Here is a 24,105-nt window from a genome sequence, read left to right as displayed (position 1 = left end):
TTATAACTTAGGGACCAATTCTGCAGCTGAATCAGTTTATCTCTGCATCCTATCCTGCTTAGTCCTAATTTCTACCCTATCTATACCAGTTTATATTTCAAAGATCAGATTAAGCCTTATGATTAAAATAAGTAATACACTAAGCTAGTCTAGTATGGCCTAACCACTACCACCTACTTCTAAGGGAAATTACAATATTGTTCAGATATCTATGTGCTTTATGAGATCCTTCTCAAAAACACAGAGTGAATGTTAATTACGCCAAGAGAGTTATAGTAATTCCATTCCTGCTGGCAGCAAGCTCACATGTGACACATCCCTCCCAACGAGACAGAAGAGATAATCTATTTGAGGGCTTCAAGGAAAGTATCCCTTCAAAGGTAGAAAACAGGCACTGTGACACCCTAACTTCGGAGTTGGTCATAGAGAATATAATGCTTAAGGCTGCAACAACCATCCTGTCAACAAAAAAACCAAGAAAACCTCTGAGATTCTAAACTGGAGTCCCACTGAATCAGCCAAATCTGTAATCTCTTACCTCCAAAATATAAGCCTTCTTCTATTTTCCTCATTGTTTAAGTCTATTTTAGTTGTGTATTCTTTATTTATAGGTAAAGGCATTCCAACTAGGTTTATAGTCAAGTTCCAATAGAGGCCTGAGAACCAGGATGGATACAAAATTTCCTTCAAAAATTACAAACACCTAAGAGGTAAGTATGAGAATACCTAGAACAAGAGAGAAAAGTGTATACCTGGAGGGCCAGCAGATAAGTAGGAAAATGTGAACCACCACTTGGACTTCTGCTCTGGACAAGATGAGATAGACCTGTTTCTCCCTGTTCCTTTCCTCCTGTGCAACTAGAAAACCTAGAAATAATGCAAAAGGTGACCAAAAGGAAGGTCTGCTATCTCTAAGGAAAGCTTGAACTAATTTAGGACTCCAAGACTGGAAGAACAGCACAGTGGTCAGGTGTGTGATTTCTACCACCCAACAGAAGAAGGCCACCCAAACTCAGCATTTCTGACCCCCATTCTACCAGACCAAGAAAGTCCGTTCCTCTCCTGGACCCACCAGAAGCCCAGAGAAAACAACAGTCCAGCCCACAATAAGGATCCATCCAAGCCCTTCTAATGATTAGTGGTTAGGGCAACAATTGGATGAATCCTCAGAGAAGTATGAAGAGTGGAGGGAAAGAAACAACCCCCAAAACTAACATACTGTATATTTTTATTTACATAATGTTTTTGAAGCAACTCAGTTTTAGAAGTGATTGACTAGCTTAGTGATTATCAGGAGTTTGAAGGGGACAGAGTATTGAGAGAGGGGGGTGTAGGGATCCTTGTGGTCGTAGATACATGAACTTATGCATGTGACAAAATTACAGAAATACACACACCCACACAGGAGTACAAGCTAAATTGCAGAAACATGAATAAGAGCAGTAGGTTTTATCAATTCCATTATCCTGGTTGTGATACTATTCCACACTTTTGTAAAATATCACCATTGGGGAGAACCTGCTAAAGATACAAGGGATCTCTCTCCATTATTCTTTACAACTCCTCTTAAGTCTACAATAATTTCAATAAAAGTTTCAATTACACACACACACACACACACACACACACACACACACACACACACACAAAGGACCAAACAGAAAACAGTACTGTATTTCAGTTTGTGACTCCTACTTATGAGCATCTCTGGATGGTCAGACAAGTTCTAGAAATACCTAAGAAATACAAGACCTCTAGGTTCAGGTCTTGGTGGCTTCAATAAACCTCTCAACCCATTTCTTCACAAAATATCTAGAAAGGTCCAATAAACTGTGAGAAACCTGTTGTGTCAAACTTTTCCCCCCTCTTTTTGCCCTTTTTGTATTTGTACTTCCACTTTCAACATATAGACCAATGCTGGCTCCTGAGGACGGCAAGGCTGTATGTGTGTCATCTTCCACTAAATTCTAGGTATTTCAGTAAACATAATTTACTCCTTGGGGAAAACAAGAGCCAGGGGGATAAAGAGATAATGAAGGAAGTTTACAGTGAACGTTATGTCAGTGAATAAAACTGTGAAGTGCTGTGCTAATTAGGTGAAAGAGTTGCCAAGAAGTCCTTACAAAGAGGACGCTATGGCTCCTGCACCAGCCATATGCAGTTTGCTCAATGTATACTAGTGCACACCTTCATCAGCTTTCATTTGCAGAAAGTCATATCTCACGTAAATCAAAATTAACACCAAAAATCATCCATGCATGCAGTTACACAGTAAGACCTTAAGTACCTTACTTTTCTAAATATTTTCCATGCTGGGACTCTTCCCTGTTCTTTTGACATAGTTTCTCTATGCTTCATCAAGTAGAAGAGAATGGAGTAGAACTCACACCAAGGAGTTCAGTGCCAGCTACTTCTTGTATGAGGTCATTTCTCCCTCATTCCTGGACGGCTTCATGGGGAGACAGCCCTCCTACTGCAGAAGAATTGAGCAGACAGGATTTGGTCCTTCCTGAAGTTCATATATTAAATTGCAGCTTTAAGAAATATATTTGAGTCTCTGATATTCCGGATCAACTTTATCACTAACAGTTTTCTTTATGAAAAATTATATAAGGCCTAATTTGTAATTCTTCAGCCAAAGTATTTGATTTTCTTTTTTGCTCGTTATTTGATTCATTTATTTTCTTTTTTTAAAGATTTTATTTATCTGAGAGAGAGAGGGCGTGTTTGTGATTATGTGTGTATGTGCGCATGCCCACACACAGAAACAGAGGGGAGGGGCAGAGGGAGAGTAGGGAACCCCAAGTGAGGCTCAATCCCAGGACCCCAGGATCATGACCTGAGCTAAAGGCAGATGCTTAACTGACTGAGCCACCCAGATGCCCCTTCATTCATTTATATTCTTAAAGAATGTTTGCTTATGTAAGTTGTAATAAGAAATAACATAAAGCAGGGGCACCTGGGTGGTTCATTTGGTTAAGTGTCTGACTCTTGAGTTCAGCTCAGATCATGATCTCAGGGTCGTTAGATCGAGCCCAACATTGGGCTCCACCCTCAACGGGGAGTCAGCTTGAGATTCTCTCTCTCTCTCTCTCTCTCTCTCTTTCTCCCTCGGCCCCTCCCCCCATGCTCTCTCTAAAATAAATCTTTAAAAAAATAAAAATAAAATAAGACAATGAGCTGGATAAAGCTAAAACATTAAGCTTTTGTCACCATTCAGCTTAATATTCTACTTTTTTGTTACCACACAGTACATGCCCAAAGGTGGTTAAAAGATGAGGGAACAATCACACTGGAAGCAAAGACAACCATTTTACCCTAGGCTGCAGTGTGGACTACTGGACATGTTTTTGACTGGCAGGAAAATACAAAAGAAGGAACTGTTGAATTCTGGTTAAGGTTATAATTCAGTAAGTCGCAATGCCTCCTGAGGCCCCTAAGCCTAAGTCCCTGCAGTTATTCAATTTATGACTTTTTGTCAATCTTTCTCTCAATTTATTTCTAAATCACTATTGACATTAGATCTAAAAATTGGATTCATGAAAAAACCCAAAGGGCATGTTAATACCTGTTTTAGGTTGTTGATGAAAGCCACCTTTATGAATATACTAAACCTATGGCAAAACCTCATTTAGAAAGGTTAATATGGAAACAAAAAAACCATCTGAAAATGATGTAATCTGTTTATGAATTCAGCTAAAAGATCCATAAAACTAAACTGCTATACCTAGTAATTTCCTGTCATTGTACTGTTTATTATAACTTTCTGGTTCACTAGTACTGCAATATGCCACAATTACTTAAGCTATATCTTTAATTAAGCATTAATAAAATATGAGTTAGATAATTATTCCAGCAATTTTATTATATAATTAGTGAATAAGTTAACATGAGATTACATAATGAGATTTCATATAAAATTTAGTATGTGCACATGAGCTTAATTTAATGACAAACTATCCTCAAAACAAAACTAAGGATTTTTCTGGGTAAATGTGCTCTAAGTTCTGGAAATAATTCCCAAGGGGAAGGAAACTTTCCAAATAGTTGGCTTAGACATTGTAGAAGCAAAAATAAATATGTACCATCTGTAGTTTTCATTTCCCAGCATTGTTCCTGGGTGCCCAACCCCCTCTCTATCAGAGGGGGTTTTGTATTTTCCTGCCAGTCAAAACCATGTCCAGTAGTCCTGTCACATGTAGCAAACAGGTCATGGTATAACTTGGTTACAGCACAGGAACCAAATGCAAAGCCACAGAGCATTTAAGTTATTTGCTCCATCATCCCACCTTTCAGAGGTGAGGCTGGATCCCCAGCCTCCAGTTAGTCCAATTCTCTTTCCCTATTGCCTCAGTCTTTCTGCAGTAGAAAGCATTAACACTTTAATGATGTGATAAAATAAAAAATGTATACATGAAGTTTATTGCTAAGGGAACTTAAATCCGTGTTAGAGCATTAGTTTTAAAAACAGTAACCATGACATATGACAAAGTGGGTAAATGAAAAAAAAAAAAAAAGCGAAGCATAATATGAATGAGCACAGAGTAAATTAGGTGGGGGTGGAGGGGTTGAGTAATCTTTCCCCCACAATGAGAATTATGTTTGGTTCTATTTCTAGAATACCAAAATCTGGTCTCGGTATATGTTCATCATTTCTATGGTATAAAAACTCTTAATTTAGCATTATAATTATTTCTGTTGGTACATCATTATTTTTCTTAAATAAAGGTTCTCTTTATTTAGAACTTAAACTTGTTCAGTTTTTTCTTAAGTGTTTTTGTGACAATTTTGTTTAGATGATGTGTGTGTATAACTAGCCTATAACTGTGTTCTGTTTCTAATTGATTCAGTTGATGTTCTTCAGTTATTCAAGCATATTACTCATCTATGATGCTTTTAACTTTTTTTTTTCCCAATAGGGTCCATGCCCAGCGTGGAGCCCAGTATGGGGCTTGAACTCATGACCCTGAGATCAAGACCTGAGCTGAGAACAAGAGTCGGATGCTTAACTCACTGAGCCACCCAGGTACCCCAATGCCTTTAACTTTCTAACAACTTTCTAATAATTTTTCTTACTTCTTTCATCTAGTTGCATAATTCTAGAGAAATATAGAATTATAGAAGTCATGAAAGCATTCTTTGCCATTATTTCACAGAAACATCACCTGTTTGCCATTAAGCATAATGACTTCTGTTTGATCTATACATACCTAGAAACATAAAGAAGGTATACATACATTCACACACATATGTGGGTATGCAAACATATATTTGTGATATGCATACATTTATATATAGCAGTCACTTTATAATAAACACACGTTGGGGAGGTATATGAAACTATTACTACAGGTTTTAGGCAGGATAGAAATTGTTCCATCAAATGCCTTTGGGAGACTCTGTTGAAGTGATAGGATTTTTACCTGATTTATATAGTGATTGATACTAGTATAACTTCTGCCATTAAACACTGTTGTACTCCTGGTATAAACCCCATTTTTCATGTTGCATTATTCTTTTAAAGTATAATGAATTCTATCCCTAAGATTATTCTGTAGTGCAGCTACTATGGAAGACAGAATGCAGGTTCCTCAAAAAATTAAAATTAGAACTACCATGTAATCCAGGGATCCTACTTCTGGGTATATATGTGAAAGAAATGAAGTCACTATCTCAACGAGCTGTGTGCACTCCCATGTTCACTGCAGCATTATTTACAATAACCAAGACACAGAAACCACCTAAGTGTCAACCAAAAGGTAAAGGGATAAAGAACATGGTATGTACTGCATTTTTTCAGTATAAAAAAATTAAAAAAGAAGGAAATCCTGCCATTTGCAACATAGATGGATCTTGAGGGCATTATACCAAGTAAAGTAAGTCAGAGAAGGGCAAATAATGTATAAACTGACTTATTTGTGGAGTTAAAATACACACATACACACACACACACACACACACACACACAACACATTGGTGGTTACTGGGGGGTGAGGGGGTAGGGTGAGGGTGGTCTAAGTCACAAACTTCCAGTTATCAAATAAATGAGTCCTAGGGAATGTAACGTACAGTGTGGTGACTAAGGTTAGCAATACTGTAATACATATTTAAAAGCTGTTAAGAGAATAGATCTTAAGTTATCACAAGAAAAAATTATAGTGATGTATGGTAATGTTATCTTATGATAATCATTTCACAATATATCCATATGTCAAATCATTATGCTTACATCTAAAACTAATGCAATGTTATTTGTCAATTATATCTCAAAAATTATTCTGAAATTAAAAGAATTTTTTTGTGGTAGTAGTGGTGGTAGAGAAGCTGCTATCGTAACTTCTGTGTGTGTGCGTGTGTGTGTTATTTTCAGGTTTAGATATCAAAGTGATACTGGCCCTGTTAAAAAAAGATGAAACATGAGGCCTTTCTTTCCTTCTCTATGCCATTAAAAAGGTAGAAGAGTAATGGAATAACCTGTTCCCTGAGAGTTATAAATTTTTACCTGTGAAACCATTTAGGGCCTGATCTTATCAACTTCTTCCATCATTATTTGTCTCTTTGGGTTTCTTCTCTCTTCCAGCTCTGATTTAGATAAGATAGTATCATAGATAATTCTACACTCCATAGATCGTTTCCAATGTGTTTGCATGGAATTTTGCAAAGTATACCTTTATGAGTCTTCAGTTCATTTTACCTTTGACTATTTCCTAGTATTCCATTTTAACTTTTGCTAACATTTCTCCTAAATTAGGCCACTTAATGATTTATCTACTGTATTAAGGAGGAGTATGTATTTTTCCAAAGAGCCAGCTGTTCAACTGGAAAGCAAAAACACTCATCAGAAAAATGTTGCCATAAAGCAGATAAAATTTGGACCAAATATCTATATGAATTAAAAAAATAAAAATTGAAAAAGAAGGAGCTGCCTCTATAAAATAGAACCACCAATATAATTACAAGCACTTATAAGGTACTTAACAGTGTATAAGTGCTGTGAATAAATTAACTCATTTAATCCTCACTACATTGCTATCAAGTAGAATGATTATTACCCGAATTTTAAGCTAAAGAATTGTAGTCACTGAAAAATTCCAAGTTTACATAGGTGGTGCAACGTAGGACATAAAAGTCCAGGAAAGCTGTGACAGAAGGAGATGCACTAGCTTTCAGAGAAAAATACAACCTTCTCAGTTACGGTAACTGAAAGTTGGTATATTGAAAACAGAGCAGAAAGGAAACTAGACCCTGTGGAAGCACCATAAATATCATGATGCACAGGGCAAAGAGAAGCAAGTAAATGAAAGAAATTTAAAAAGGAGTTGCAAATTACATAAAAAGAAATAAAAGGCATATAAAAACACCCCATGTAGGTATTGAGTACCTCAAAGAATAGAATTGAAATTACAAAAATTTTACAGATACAATTCAAGAAACCTTGTCAAAAAAAGAGACCTATCTATAGACATGAAAGGACATTTTCCCATAGATTGACACAGAAGGCTCCACACCATGACATATAAAGTTATTGGAATGAGAAGAGAAGGGAAAGGAGGCATTTAGACTAAAAGAGCAAGTTACCTTTAAGGTAAAGGTAAGGAAACCAACCTAACCTCAGACTTCATAGCAATATTCAGTGCCAAAAAACAATGGACAAATACCCACAGAGTTCTCAAGGGGGAAAAGAAAATATAATAAATATTTTACCTTCTCTCATTTGAGAGTAAGTGCAATTGAAAAAAAAAAAGTTCCCATAAGTTCTTCTTAAATAAAGAAATAAAGGACAAATTTCATTTAACCGGGGGGTAAAAAAACCTATTGCAAAGGAACTGGCCATGGGTGTTGATTATTTTAAATGGTAGACTAAAATGAAAATAAATGTCAGGATTATGGCTACAGTATAGATTATAAATGGGATAAACTCAGCAAATGTTGTAAGCAAAGGTGAGAGAAGCAGAAGTATGTAATAGCTGGGTACAAATGTAAGTTTTTAGGATTTCATAAGCCAAGTAAAGATGTTAAGTGTACTTAAAGGTATAAAATTCAGAAGAAATATAATTACCTAAAAATCAAGTGATGGGGGAGAAGGACGGGACATTAGGAATATAATAATTGTGTCACCTCTGAAAACAAAAAGTCAGCTCGTAACTTGAGTAGAAATGGAGAATTAAGTACATTATGTCTTATGGACTGAATGTTTATGTTCTGCCAAAAGTTCCTATGTTGAAATCCTAACCCCCGATGTGATATTAGGAGGTACAACATTTGGGAAGTGATTAGGTCTTCTTCTTCTTCTTCTTCTTTTTTTAAGATTTTATTTATTTGTCAGAGAGAAAGAATGAGAGCACAACCAAGGGGAGCAGCAGGCAGAGGGAGAAGCAGGCTCCCTGCTGAGCAAGGAGCCCCATACAGGACTTGATCCCAGAATCCTGGGATCATGACCTGAGTTGAAGGCAGATGCTTAACCCGCTGAGCCACCCAGGCATTTCAGGGAAGTGATTCTGTGCTGAGAGTGGACCTTCATGAATGGGATGGATGCCCCTGTAGGAAGGGACAGGGGAGCTTGCTCTGTCTCTGTGCTCTACACCACGTGAGAACACATGGAGAAGCTGGCGGCTAGCAAGCAGGAAGAAAGCCCTCATAAGAACTCAACCACGCTGGCACCCTCATCTCAGACTTCCAGCCTCCACAATCATGAGAAATTTCTGTTGTTGATAAGCCACCCAGTTTATGGTATTGCTCCATAGCAGCCTGAGCTAAAATATTATATAAACTTTAATTTCACCTTGGATAAGCCTCTATGGAGGGCATTTAGACAATCACCAACAAAATTAAAATGTGTACCCTTTCACCCTGGGCTTCCACATTTAGGAATTTATCACAGGTATACCTAAACACATTCTACAAATATTTATGAGGATATTTTTTGTATTATTGTTAGACTGTTTCAAAGTCTTTTACTAAGTGTACATCTATATAAAATTCACTAAATTCTGATAACTTCAGATAATGAAATGTTCTGTAGTTGTTTTTAAAAAAAGGGACTCAATTGTGAGACAACGTCCAAGATATGTAAGTGAAAAATGAAGCTTAGAACAATGTGTATAGTATGCCATGAGGTATGCCAAAATACTTAAAAACGAAACCGTATATATGTGTATGCTTCCATTTGCATAAAATACCAAACAACAGAATTAGAATGATAGACATGTTTGTCAAGCAGCCACCCAGTGTGTGCTTGAAAATAAACATTTTTAGGTGCTAATTGCCTCCATAAGAACACAACTGCAATCTCTAAGATTTTGCTTTAGTTTGAGCAAAGCAGAATTTATGAGGCATACAGGTATTTAAATGAAATCACGGTTCTAATTAATTGAATGCATAAAAGCAAAATGATGCTCTGTAAATACACTTAAAGTATAATGACATGTGAATTAACATAAAATAGGGAAGACTCTACATCATACACGCCTAAACTCTGAAACACGCCCAGAGAAAAGTTAAGATCTCCATACCGATCCCCCAGTAGAGGCACAGTCTGGCTTGATGTTTCCATTGTTATTCAAAACCGGTTACCAGGAACAGTTGAACCTCCAAATGAAGCTCACAGCAAGTACAAGCTATAAAAAGCACTCGCTTGTCACTAAGAGAATATGAACAGGTTTAGCACATCTACTTTTCCACACTTCAAGTTTTCAAATGAGACTGGAAGGCGATTATCAAGGGATTTTGCAGGAAGATAACTTTCCCTCTAAATCTTTTCATCCAGGCGTGCTATACAAATGTGCAATATATCTTTCCTATAATTAAGTAAACTGTTTCCTTGCTTCATAGTTACTCAGCAACAAATGACACCTACACATTCTTTCTGGAGGGGAAAAAAATTAAGACTTATTGCCAAGTAAACTCTTAGGAAATGGACATTTTAATTGATTATTCTGGTAGAAAATAATTGACAAAATACTTCATCATATTTCTTCTTTATAAACCTCCTTTATCACTGTTTTGAATTCTAGCTGTACTGTCAAAAAACTGCATTTTGTTACTTTGTCGTCTTGTCTCAAATAAAAAATGTCTGCCTGGGGAAAACTGTTTAGTCAAAGGGAAAAGGAGGTGGCTAAAGGGGAAAAATATATACATTGAAAAAATATATAGAAAGAGAGACAATCCTTTAGTGATGCTATCACCATTAAACACTAGTTCTGATAAGGTTTTCGAATTTAACAAAATATCCAAATGAAGATTTAAGATTGCGCTAGATTGTTATACACATGCAATCTTTGAGTTCCTTTTGCAATCTGAGAACTTTTCAGTCGGGGTCTGAGTTTAAAAACGGGACACAAAGTTTTCATTTCTGCCTTCAATGAGACCCAAATTTAATGTAAATATAGGTGTATAAATTTTTTTAAAAATTAAACTATCAGAAATGCAAAAAATAGTCCATATATGTGCAAAAGAGTAAGTAATTTGTTACAATTGGTAGATAGTAAGTGAAATCAGAATTTAATTTTGAAAGGATCTACTGGAGTTCACCAGGATAAAAGAAGAGGAAAGGAAGTCCAGGCAACAGGAAAGGCATACACAAAGTCGCGAAGTATGATACATCATTGTGTTTTCAAGGCACTATATAAAAAATTGAGCATTGCCAGATGGTAAAGTGTTGAAAGTGAGGATTGATAAAGAGATCAGGGACAAAGAATTAGACTCAGGCCAAATTAAGACAAATTTTAAATAAGACAAACCTTAGGAACTGGGAGTTTCATCTTGAGAGAAATGTAGAGTTCTAAAAACTTTTTAGCAGAGTAATAACATCAACGTTGCTACTGAGAACAGGAAAAGCAGTTGCAATTAAGTAAGGGCCCAATTGTAGGTAAGGAAGCCAAAGATGTCACATTATAGCTTTTGGGCTAGCCTAACCAACACTTTTCTAATCTTACCCCTGTATTATTTTCACTTTTTGAACCAAGAAAATGTACTTTAAATGTAAGAATGATAAACTATAAAAGTCTCTACAGCAAAATTTTTCAGCCACCCTTGTCCACAAGTCATCCAGACTCCCTCCCTGTAGGTAGCTAATAGGACTGGTTTCTGCCCATCTTTCCAGAGATATTTACACACAAATCCTTACATACTCCCTTGCCCCATTTTTTACACAAATAGTTGCATATTCAACATACTGTTTTTCATTTTGCTTCTTCACTAAATGTATTTCAGAGATATTTCTGTATCTGTGCAAAAACATCTTCAATCTTTTTTAAACTACTACATATATACACACATCTATATACATGTATACATATATACCACAATTGAACCTGTCATCTATTGAGTATTAGGTAGTTTCAGTGCTGCAATAAGCACTTACATAGGTTTTATCTTGTACATGAACAGTTGTATCTATAGGATTCTCTTGCCATCACCTATTGTTGTATAACAAGCTACTTTAAAACGTAGTAGCCTAGACCAGCAATTATTGCTGTATCTCACTATTTTGTGGGTCAGGAGTTAGAAACTCTTGGAACAGAAGAATATCCCAGTCATGATGCATCAACAGGGGTCACTTTTTTCCAGGTAACTCACGGGTGGGTTGGTTGGATGGTCCAACATGGCTCAATCACTCATCTAGCACGAAGGGTACAAACTTTCAGTTTTACGATGAATAAGTTCTGGGCACCTAGTGTATAGCTTCAGGACTATAGTTAATGATACTGTACTATGTACTTAAAAGTTGCAAAGAGACTAGATCGTAAATGTTCTCACTACAAAAAAAAAAAAAAAAAAGAAAGAAAAGAAAAAGAAAAAGGTAACTGAGGTAATGGATAGGTTAACTAATCTTATTGTGGTAGTCATTTCGCATTATACATGTCTACCAAATCATCACATTATACACCTTAAACAGTGTATGTAATAGATCAGATATATCTCAGCAAGGCTTAAGAAATTAAAAAAAAAACAAAAACCAAAAAACAGGAAAAAGACAGAAGCACATGTTGCTGGTATCTTGATTAGGAGCCAGTCCTATTCTGTGGAAATAGTTATCTGTGGCTTTTCACTTCACTCTCTGGGCCCTTGGAATTCAACTCTAAGTCATCTTTTATTTTCCATAATAAACAACTCATTTTGCCTCTTGAGTAACCTTTCTGGCTTTCTCTCTACTCTTAGACAGTTGAAGACCTGTGGGTTTTTGTTTTGTTTTGAAATATTTCTGTCCCTTTTATTCCAAGTTGATGGTACTAATATAATTCTCTTATAAACTTTGTGGGATTTCTATGAATCTTAGTAAGGTTCACTAAATTGGATTAAAGTCATAACACAAGTCTCCCAAGGAAGGTTCTCTTGAACTTGGGATAAAGATCAGAAGGCTATAGAAAAATGATTAAGTTTCCCATAAGGCATTTTGTCTAGTTGAGAGTTTCTATGAAACACGTCCTTAAATCTTCATAACATCTTACTAATGGGTCTTAAAGGCATATCCTTGAGATGATCTTTACCCTATACACATTTAATCTGAGAGCCTTTTAGGGAAGCTGGGAATAAGGAACAGTTTTATTCTCAAATGGCAAGGCATGACTACCTTTTCTCCAAATCTTGTGTGTAAATAGAATTTTTTCTTTTGTAGTTTATTTCCCTTCATCTGTACTTCATTATATATGGCTAAAAAATAATAACATGGTACTTGAAAAATTGTTCCCAAAACAGGTCTGCCAAATTGACCAGCTTTATATTTCTATATTCATATCTATCTATGACATGTAGATACCAATACACGGCATACAGGTGACAATGTTGCCAAGCTTCTGGCCAATATATAACAAAGTTTCATTTTTTCCAGTCTCCAATAACAATTTCCTGATTCCCAAAGTCAATGCAACATGTTTTAAAGTTTATGTAGCACTTCACTTCCATGTATCGAATTCTGTACTGCTTATCTATTACTATTATCAAATATGTTAAGACTTAGTGGTTTAAAGCAAATACAATTTGATTCTATCTCACAATTTGAAAAGGTCAAAAATTTGGACACTGCTCAGGTAGGTGACTCTTCTCCACATGACATCAACAAAAATCTTTTGGTGGCATTCAGTTGGCAGATAGGCTGGCCTGCACAGTCTATATTAGTGCAGAAGCATCTTCAATTATGCATGTGTCTGGTTGGTCTCTATGCTCAAAGTAACTTATATGAAAACCCTAATAAGGTTTGCAAGAAATTTAACGAGCTGACTCTAAAATCTATACAGAATAACAAAAGCCCAAGAATAACCAAAACAAAAATATGGCAAGGAAAACTTCCCTACTAAATCTCAAGACTTATTGTTATGATACGGTAACTAAGATGAGTGTTAATGGCATATAATTTGACCCACAGTGCAGAATACAGAGCTCAGAAGCAAACCTACAAGCATATGGAGAGGTGTATCTGTAAAAAGGAGCATTGTAGAAAACAATTATTCAATGAATTGCCCTAGGAATATTGATTTATATATATATATATATATATATATATATATATATATATATATATATATATATAAATATAAAACATTTCATGAGACTTCTACATCACATCATACATACACACACACACACACACAAATCAACTCCAGGTATACAGGAAAAATATAAAATTGAAGAAAATGAAGAAACATTTTATATTACCCCAAAAAGTACTAATAACAAGAAGGAGATAAATAAATTCAACCACATTAAATAGCTTTTGTTCAAACATACAAATGAAAAGTGACAATAAAGTTGAAGATATTTGTGACATATATAACTGACAAAGCCTAATTATCTACGAATGTTAAGTAGATAAGTAGTTAAATAAATGGATGGAGGGGTTGGGGTGGCAGTGGGGGAAGAAGGATGTGAGTGGCAAGGGAAAGTTATCATTAATAAAATGCAACAGAAAATGACTATGTTCAACAGTATATTCTAAGAAAAATAACTGACAAATACAAAACAAGCTCAATTTCAGTCATAATCAAGGAGATTTAGACTCATAGTGAGTCATAATTTTTCCTTCAAGACATATGCAAAAGTAACTGCATCATACTAGGTTTTGAGGTTTGAAGAAATAGTAACTCCAGTGCAAATGTAAACTGGTACAACTAATTTGAAAATTGACTTGATATCGTCTTACACAGTTGAATACTCATACACTACACACATGATAGCACACTATACAATCGCAGGTATAGCAGTGTATCAATAAGTATGTTCCGAGAACAGGTACTGGTTCTCAAACTATCCATTAAAAGATTGGAATGAGACAAAGAGCTTGCACCAGAATAAACAAAGAATACTTCATTGAGGAAATCTGAAAACAGCAACTTGACTGAATTAAAGGGTGGGATTGTAATGACAGTTTTGAGTGCAAGCTCCATATATCATTGTAGACTGGCTTTTTCAATACCACGGACCAAAATATCTGTATTTGATACTCATTAGTGGACCATGAAATAAGTTTCTAAAGTTACCTGGGACTCACTATATCTGTCACACACACACACACACACACACACACGCACACACACACATAGTTGTAATCAAAAACATTTCTTCTGTAGGTCCCTGTGAAAAACTTTTGAAAATATTCCTAAATAAATCCTATATTCTAGAAGACATAGAAAGATTAAAATTATATAAAGTATCTCCTATAACCACAACAGAATGTAATTACAAATAAAAGATTTTTAGAAATTCACAGATGTGGAACTTAGACCATATACCCTAATTATACAATAGGTCAAAGAGGAAATCACAGGGAAGTTTGATAATACTTTGAGATAAATGAAGACTAAGATACAATACACCAAAACTTATGGGATACCATGAAAACAGTGCTCAGAGGGAAATTTAGAGTTATAAGTGCCCACATTAAAACAGGATAAGTATTCAATCAATAACCAAACCATCTCACCTTAAGAAACTGGGGGGAAATAGGAGTAATCTAAATGCAAAACAAGCAGAAGGAAAGATGATTATTAGATATGAAATAAATATGGAGAACAGAAAAAGAAAACAAATGTTGGTTCTTTACAATCATTGGCAAAATTGTCAAGTATTTAACTAGACTGAACAAGCAAAAAACAAGAAGTCTCCAATTACTAAAAACAGGAGGGTAAAAAGGTGACATTACAGACACACTGAACTTATAGAAGATTTTAAGTGAATAGGGAAAAAATGCCAACAAATTAGATATCCTAGATATAACAAATCTCAAGAAAGATATAAACTTCTGATATGGACTCCAAAAGAAACAGAAAATTGGCATAGACTTATAACAAGAAAAGAGAGTGAAGGACTTCTGATGATTAATCATCAAAACTCAAGCCCAGATGAATCCACTGGCAAAATCTATCAAATGTTTAAATGAGAATTACCACCAAGTGTTTTTATGTCAAAAACACCTCAACCGTAGAAGACAGGGAATACTTTGTAACTCTGACCATCATTACCCAGCTACCAAACCAAATCAAAACATCACAAGAAAACAAAACTACATACTAGTATTCTCATTGAATGAATATAGGCAAAGTCCTCAACAAAATACTAGAAACCACATCCAGCAGCATATAAAAAAGAATATGCACCATGACCAACTGGGATTTATCCCAGGAATGCTAGGTTGGTTTAAAACTAACATAATAGACCATATTAATAAAATAAAGATTTGAAAACATGATTTATATAGATATAGAAAAAAAATCTGATGAAATATAATATCCTTTAATGTCAGAAAGGAACTTATTCCACCTAATATAAAGATTTAAAAAAAAAAAAAAGACACAGAACATAACAATAGTAAAGGTTGAAACCTGTACCCCTGATAATCAGGAATGAGACAATGATGCCTACTCTAGCCATATCTATTCAACATTGCACTAGAGGTTCTGGTCAGAGCAATTAGGCAAGAATAAATAAAAAATAAAGACATCCTGATTGGAAAGGAAGAAAACTATATCTGCAGTTGACATGATTTATAAATAGATAACCCCGAAGAATCCACAAAAACACTAATACATTAGAGCAAACAAATAAGTTCAGTAAAGTTGATGGGGTAAAGATTAATATACAAACAACAATATATTTCTACGTATTAGCAATGAATAAACCAAAAATAACATTTACCATATATAACAGTATCAAAAAATACTTAAAGAATGATTTAATGAAAGTAGTATAAGACATACATATTGAAAACTATAAAACATTGTTGAAAAGAATTAAAACCAAATAAATGGAAAGACATGTTCATGAATGGGAAGATCAATATTGTAGTGATGGCAGCATTCTACAAATTGATCTATAGATTCAATGTGATCTCTTTCAAAATTACAACTGCCTTTTTATATGAACTCATCCTAAAATTCATGTGAAATTTCAAGGGAACAATAGGAAACAAGAATAGTCATAATAATCTTTAAAAAAGGATAACAAAGATGAATGACTCATACTCTTCATACTGTATGACTCATACTATTCATACTGTAGCTACTAGAAAACTATAGCAGTCAAAGATAATGTGGGACTTGTATTAAAATAGATTCATAAATCAAAGGATTGGAATTGAGAATCTAGAAATAAATCCATCCAGCTATGGTCAATTGATTTTTGACAAGAGTGCTAAGACCATTTGTATTTGTTTCCCATTGCTGCTGTAACAAATTACTACAAACTGGGTAATCTAAAGTAGCAGATTTATTTTTTCACAGTTTGAGAGGCCAGAAATTCAAAATCAAGGTGTCAACAGGGTCTCACTCCCCCTGGATGCTCCAAAGTAAAATATATTCTTTGAGTCTTCCAGTGTCCAGTGGTTGTTGCTTTTACTGACTTATGGCCATACCACTCCAATCTCTGCCATCATCTTCACATTGCCTCCTTTTGTGTATGTCTGTCTTCTCTTCTGTTTCCCATAAAGACTCTTGTCAGTAGGACCCACCTTGATAATACAGGATAATTTCATTTCAAGACTCTTAATTTAATAGCATATGCAAAGATCCTTTTCCCAAAAAATATCATATTCACAGGTTCTGGGGATTAGGACATGGATCTATGTTTTGGGGGTTACCATTCAACCCACTATATCATTCAATGGGGGAAAGAATGGTCTTTTCAACAAATGGTGCTGGGACAACTTCATGTAAAAGAACTAATTGGGCTCCCTACCTCATACCATATATAAATTACTAAGTCAAAAAAGGATCAAAACCCTAAGTTTAAGAGCTAAAACTATAAAACTCCAGAAGGAAACATAGGCATAAATCTTTACAATGTTAAACAATTTCTTAGATATGATGTCAAAAAGAACCAAAGGAAAAAAATAAATAAACTGGACTTTCTCAAAGCTAAAAATGTTTGTGTGTCAAAGGTTCTATCAAGAAAGTGAAAAGACAACATACATAATGGAGTATATTTACAAATTATGTACTTGACAAGGGACTAGTATTCATCATACATAATGAGCACTTATAATCCACCATCAAAAAGACAAATAATCAATTTTAAAATGGGCCAAATATTTGAATAGATATTTCTCCAAAGCAGATGCACAGATGGCCAAAAGCACATCAACAGATGGTCACCATCACCAGTCATTAGGCAAGTGCAAATCAAAACCACAATGAGACACCACTTTACATGCTCTAAGTTGGCTATATTTTTTTAAAAAATTAAAAGCAAGCATTGGCACATATATCAAAAAACTGGAACCCTCATACATTGCTGATGCTATAGAAAATCATGCAGTCACCTTGTAAAATGGTTTGCCACTTCCTCAAAAAGTTAAATAGAAAACTGTCATATAACCTATCAATTCTACTCCTAGATATATATCTAGGAGAATGAAGAGCATATGCTGACACAAAAAAAATTTACTCATGGATGCTTATAGAAGCATTGTTCATCACAGCTAAAAAATTAATACAACCCAAATATCTGTCAATTAATGAAGAGATCAAGAAATGTATTGGTATCCATTGTATGAATAATATTTCACAAAATGGAATATTACCTAGCCATGGGAAATGAAGTACTGATCCATGCTACAACATGGGTGAACTTTGAAATAATCACAGCTAGTTTTTTCTTTGAAGATGGCAACAGAATGGGGGTGGGGGGGGGCTTAGGCTCACCTCATCCCATTAATATAACTAGATAACCATCAAATCATCCTAAATAACCCAGAAATTGATCTGAAGCCTGGGAGAACAAACTCCACAACCAAAGGTAGAGAAGAGGCCACATCAAAGAAAGTAGGAAGTGTGGAGAAACGACTTGGAAGGGAAATGGATGGTGGCCACTATAGTAGGGAGGGAGCCATAGTCACAAAGAGGGATAAGAGAGAGACTGCCACACAAGGGAGCCCATACAGGAAGATGAAACCCCATAACAATTGGCTTAGAAAAAGAGCCCAAGTTTTTTTGAATTCTTGCAACCAGTAGGGCTTCAAGCCTGGAGTTTTAAATGTCAGTGTGCTTGGCTCTGGGAGAGTTCAAAGGACATTGGGGCAGCTTTTGGAGAAAAGGTGGAGCAAACAGCCCATGGTCATACAGTGTGGAAACAGCAATCTGAAGAGCACCTAGGGCGCACAGTGGAAAGGTTAGTTGCTCATCTCAGAGTGCACACCAGGGAGGCAGCATTCACAGAGAGTCCCCTCTGGGTACAAAGGAACTGGCACCCCTCCTCCACCCGTCAGCATAAACACATGGCCACCTGCATGAACAGCACACACACTCCCTACCTAACTTGCTTACATTAATAAGCACCCCACACACACACACACACACTCTGGAAGAACTGCCCTTCCCAGTCATGCTTGCCTCAGTCCCAGCACGAGCTCCCTCCCCCAGAAGACCAGCCCAAACTCCCACCTGACTCAGGAGTTGTGCAGCCTCAGTTCTGGTGGTGGTGGCAACAGGTCTCATTTCACAAGCAGACCAGAATACAACTAGTTAAAACTCACCACATTCAGGTCAGGGACCAAACAATGCCCACAACAGACAAAGAGAACCTCTGCAAATGACTGGTCTGAAGAATAAAGTAGCCAGAATACAATGGCAGTGCACATGCCGCACATATTAGAAATACTCCCAGAAGTGCCAATCTCTTGGGAATGGGAGACACTACATTGCACAGCACTATAGGTAATCTTCTTTATAAGGCCATTACCCTCAACAGCAGAAGACGCAGCTAACTTTCATAAAACACAAAAACAGGTGCAGAGACGTAGACAAAATGAGAAAACAAAGGAATTTGTCCCAAATGAAAGAAATGGACAAGGCCATGGTCAGAGATCTTAGCTAAACTGATATAAGTAATATGCCTAATGGAAAATTTAAAGCAATGATCATAAGGATACTCACTGGATTTGAGAAAATAATGGAGGACATCAGTGAGACCATTAACACAGAGATAAAGAATAACACAGCAGAGATACAGGTCTCAAATGAAGTGAGAAACACACTTGATGGAATGAACAGCAGGCTGGAAAAAGAAAAGGAATAAATTAATGACCCAGAAGAGGGAGTAATGAAAGGTAATCAAGCTGAACGAAGGAGAAAAAAAAGAACTATGCAAAACAAGAATAGACTTAGGGAACTCGATGACTCCTTCAAATGTAATAACATTCACATTATAGGAGTCTCAGAGGAAAAGGAGAGAGAAAGGGGGGCAGCGAATTTATTTGAAGAAATAACAGCTGAAAACTTCCCTAATCTGGAGAAGGAAACAGATATTGAGAATCAGGAGGCACAGAGTACCCCCAACAAATATCAACAAAAGCAGACCCACATAAAGACATACTATAAATGGCAAAATATGATGTTAAAAATATTTAAAGTAACAAGGTAAAAGAAGACAGTTACACACAAAGGAAGCCCCATAGAGGTATCAGCAATTTCCCAGCAGAAACTTTCCAAGCCAGAAAGGAGTAGCATGATATATTCAAAATGATAAACTGGAAAAACCTGAAGCCAAGAAAATTCTATCCAGCAAGGCTATCATTCAGAATAGAAGGAGAGATAAAGAGTTCCCAGACAAACAAAACTAAAAGAGTTCATGACCACTAAATCAGCCCTGTAAGAAATATTAAAAGGTATTCTTTGAGTGGAAAGGAAAGACCAAAAATGACAGTATGAAGGTAGAAACACAAAATCAGTAAAAATGAATATTTCTGGGGGAAAAAAAATCAATCTAGGAACTTACAAAATAAAAAAAGGACCTAACATATAACACCATATACCTAAAACATGGGAAGGAGAGGAATAAAGAATGGGTTCAAACTTAAATGATCATCAACTTAATACAGACTGTTATATGCAGACGATGTTATATACAAACCTAATGGTAACCACAAATCAAAAATCACTAATAAATATGCAAAGAATAAAGAGAAATAAATCCAAATATATCACTAAAGAAAACCAGCAAACTATGGAAGAAAGACAAGAAAGGACCAGAAAAAATCTTCAGAAACAACCACAAAACAAATAATAAAATGTCAATAAATCCTAATACATACCAATTATTACTTTAAATGTGAATGGACTAAATACTCTAATCAAAAGACATAGGTTGACAGAGTGGACAAGAATACCCCAAAAGACTTATCTATATGCTGCCTATAAGAGACTCATTTTAGACCTGAAGACACCTGCAGATTTAAAGTGAGGGGATGGAGAAACATTTATCATGCAAACAGATAGAAGTATTGCTACTCCAGGGGCGCCTCGGTGGCACAGCGGTTGAGCGTCTGCCTTCGGCTCAGGGCGTGATCCCGGCGATCTGGGATTGAGCCCCACATCAGGCTCCTCCGCTATGAGCCTGCTTCTTCCTCTCCCACTCCCCCTGCTTGTGTTCCCTCTCTCGCTGGCTGTCTCTATCTCTGTCGAATAAATAAATAAAATCTTTAAAAAAAAAAAAAAAAAAGAAGTATTGCTACTCCAGCTTTCTTACAGCAGACAAAATAAACTTAAAAAACAACAACAAAAAAAGAAAGTCTTTAACAAAAGACAAAGAAGGACATTATATAATAATAAAGGGTATAATCCAACAAGAAGATAAAACAATTATAAATATTTATGCACCCAAATACATGAAATCATTAATAATAAAGATCAGTTTCTAAACGATAATATAATAATAGTAAGGGACTTTAAAACCCCTTATATCCATGGACAGATCATCCAAACAGAAAATCAGTAAGAAATAAATGGCTTTAAATGACACACGGGACTAGATGGATTTAACATATATTCAGAACATTCCATCCTAAGATAGCAGAATATACAGTCTTTTCAAGGGCATGTGGAACATCCTCCAGAACAGATCACATTTTGGGCGACAAAACAAGCCTCAAAAAATTCAAGATCAAATTTAAACCATGCATTTTTCTGATACAATGCTATGCAACAAGAAAGAAACCACAAGAAATAATTTGGAAAGAGTACAAATACATGGAGATTAAATAACATGCTACTAAACAATATGTCAACCAGGAAATCAAAGAATAAAAAAGTACATGGAAACAAATGAAAATGAAAACAATGGTTCAAAACCTTTGGGACACAGCAAAAGAGGTTCTGAGAGGGAAGTGTATAACAGTATAGGCTTAGCTGAAGAAGCAAGAAAAATTTCAAACAACCTAAACTTTCACTTAAAAGGAGCTAGAAAAAGAACATCCAAAACCTAAAGCCAGCAGAGCAAGGAAATACTAAAGAATGGAACAGAAATAAATGACATAGAAACTAAATATATATATATATATATATATATATATAACAAATTGATGAAACAAGAAACTGTTTTTTGAAAAAGAAATCAATAAAATTGATCAACTTGTACCCAGATTTACCAACAAAAAAAGAGAAAGGACTCAAAATCACAAATGAGGAAAAACAACTACCAACACCACAGAAATAGAAACTATTTTAACAGTATTATGAAAAACTCTATGCCAACAAATTGGACAACCTGGAAGAAATGGATAAATTCCTAGAAACACATAACCTACCAACTGTAACAGGAAGAAATAGAAAATGTGAACAGATCAATAACCAGCAAAGAAAATGAATCTGTAATAAAAAAAACTCCCAACAAACAAAAGTCCAGGACCAGATGGCTTCACAGGTGAATTCTACCACACAGTTAAAGAAGGTAATATCTATTCTTCTCAAACTATCCCAAAAAATAGAAATGGAAGGAAAATTTCCAAATTCCTTCTATGAGGCCAGCATTACTCAGATACCAAAACCAGATAAAAGATACCATATAAAAGAGAGAAGTATAGGCCAGTTTATCTCTGATGAACATAGATGAAAAAAAATCTTCAACAAAACACTAGTAAACCAAATCCAACAATACATTAAAAAAAAAAAAATCATTCACCAGAATTAAGTGGGATTTATTCCTGGTTTGCAAGGGTGGTTTAATATTCACAAAACCAATGTGATACATCACATCAAGAAGAGGAAGGATAAGAATCATATGATCATTTCAATAGATGCAGAAAAAGAATTTGACAAAACACAATATCTGTTTGTGATAAAAACCCTCAACAAAGGAGGTTTAGAAGGAACATACCTCAACATAATAAAGACCATATATGAAAAACCCACAACTAACATAATCCTCAATGGGGAAAATCAGAGCTTTTCCCCTGGTCAGGAACAAGACAAGGATGTCTATTCTCACTACCTTCATTCAACATAGTACCAGAAGTCCCATTGCAATTGCACTACTAGGTATTTACCCCAAAGATACAGATGTAGTGAAGAGAAGGGCCATATGCACCCCAATGTTCAGCAGCATTGTCCACAACAGCTAAATCGTAGAAGGAGCCGAGATGCCCTTCAACAGATGACTGGATTAAGAAGGTGTGGTCCATATATACAATGGAATATTACTCAGCTATCAGAAAGAACGATTTCTCAACATTTGCTGCAATGCCCGGCACTGGAGGAGATAATGCTAAGTGAAATAAGTCAAGCAGAGAAAGACAATTATCATATGATTTCTCTCATCTATGGAACATAAGAACTAGGAAGATCAGTAGGGGAACAAAGGGATAAAGAAAGGGGGGGTAATTAGAAGGGGGAATGAAGCATGAGAGACTATGGACCCTGAGAAACAAACTGAGGGCTTCAGAGGGGAGGGGGGTGGGGGAATGGGATAGGCTGGTGATGGGTAGTAAGGAGGGCACGTATTGCATGGTGCACTGGGTGTTACACGCAACTAATGAATCATCGAACTTTACATCAAAAACCAGGGATGTACTGTATGGTGACTAACATAATATAATAAAAAAAAATTAAAAAAAAAAAAAAAGAAGAAGTCCCAGCTGCAGCAGTCAGACAACAAAAAGAAATAAAGAGCATCCAAACTGGTAAGGAAGAAGTAAAATTTTCACAGTTCATAGATGACATGATACTACATATAGAAAACCTGAAAGACTCCACCAAAAAAAAAAATGCTAGAAATGATAAATTAAGTTACAGGATAGAAAATTCATACATAGAAATGTGTTGCATTTTTATACATTAATAATGAAGTAACAGAAAGAGAAATTAATAATCCCACTTATAATTGTACCCAAAATAATAAGATACCCAGGAATACACTGAACTGGAGGTGAAAGACCTGTAGTCTGAAAACCATAAAACACTGATAAAAAATTAAAGATGACACAAAGAAATGGAAAGACATTCCACGCTCACGGATTAGAAGAATATTGTTAAAATGTCTCTACTACCCAAAGCAATACACACATTTAATACAATGTCCATCAAAATACCATCAATTTTCACAGTACTAGAACAAAAATCCTAAAATTTGTAGGAAACCACAAAAGACCCCAAGTAGCCAAAGCAATCTTGAAACAGGAAAAAAAAAAAAAAAAGCTGGAGGCATCACAATTCTGGACTTCAAGTTATATTATAAAGCTGTAGTAATCAAAAAAGTATGGCACAAAAATAGACACATAGATCCATAGAACAGAATAAAAATCCAGAAATAAACCCACAATTATATGGTCAATTAATCTTTGACAAAGCAGGAAAGAATATCCAATGGCAAAAGACAGTCTCTTCAACAAACAGTATTGGGAAAACT

The sequence above is a fragment of the Ursus arctos genome, unplaced genomic scaffold, assembly GCF_023065955.2.
Source record: "Ursus arctos isolate Adak ecotype North America unplaced genomic scaffold, UrsArc2.0 scaffold_10, whole genome shotgun sequence".
NCBI lineage: Eukaryota > Metazoa > Chordata > Mammalia > Carnivora > Ursidae > Ursus > Ursus arctos.
This window is presented reverse-complemented; position numbering follows the sequence as displayed.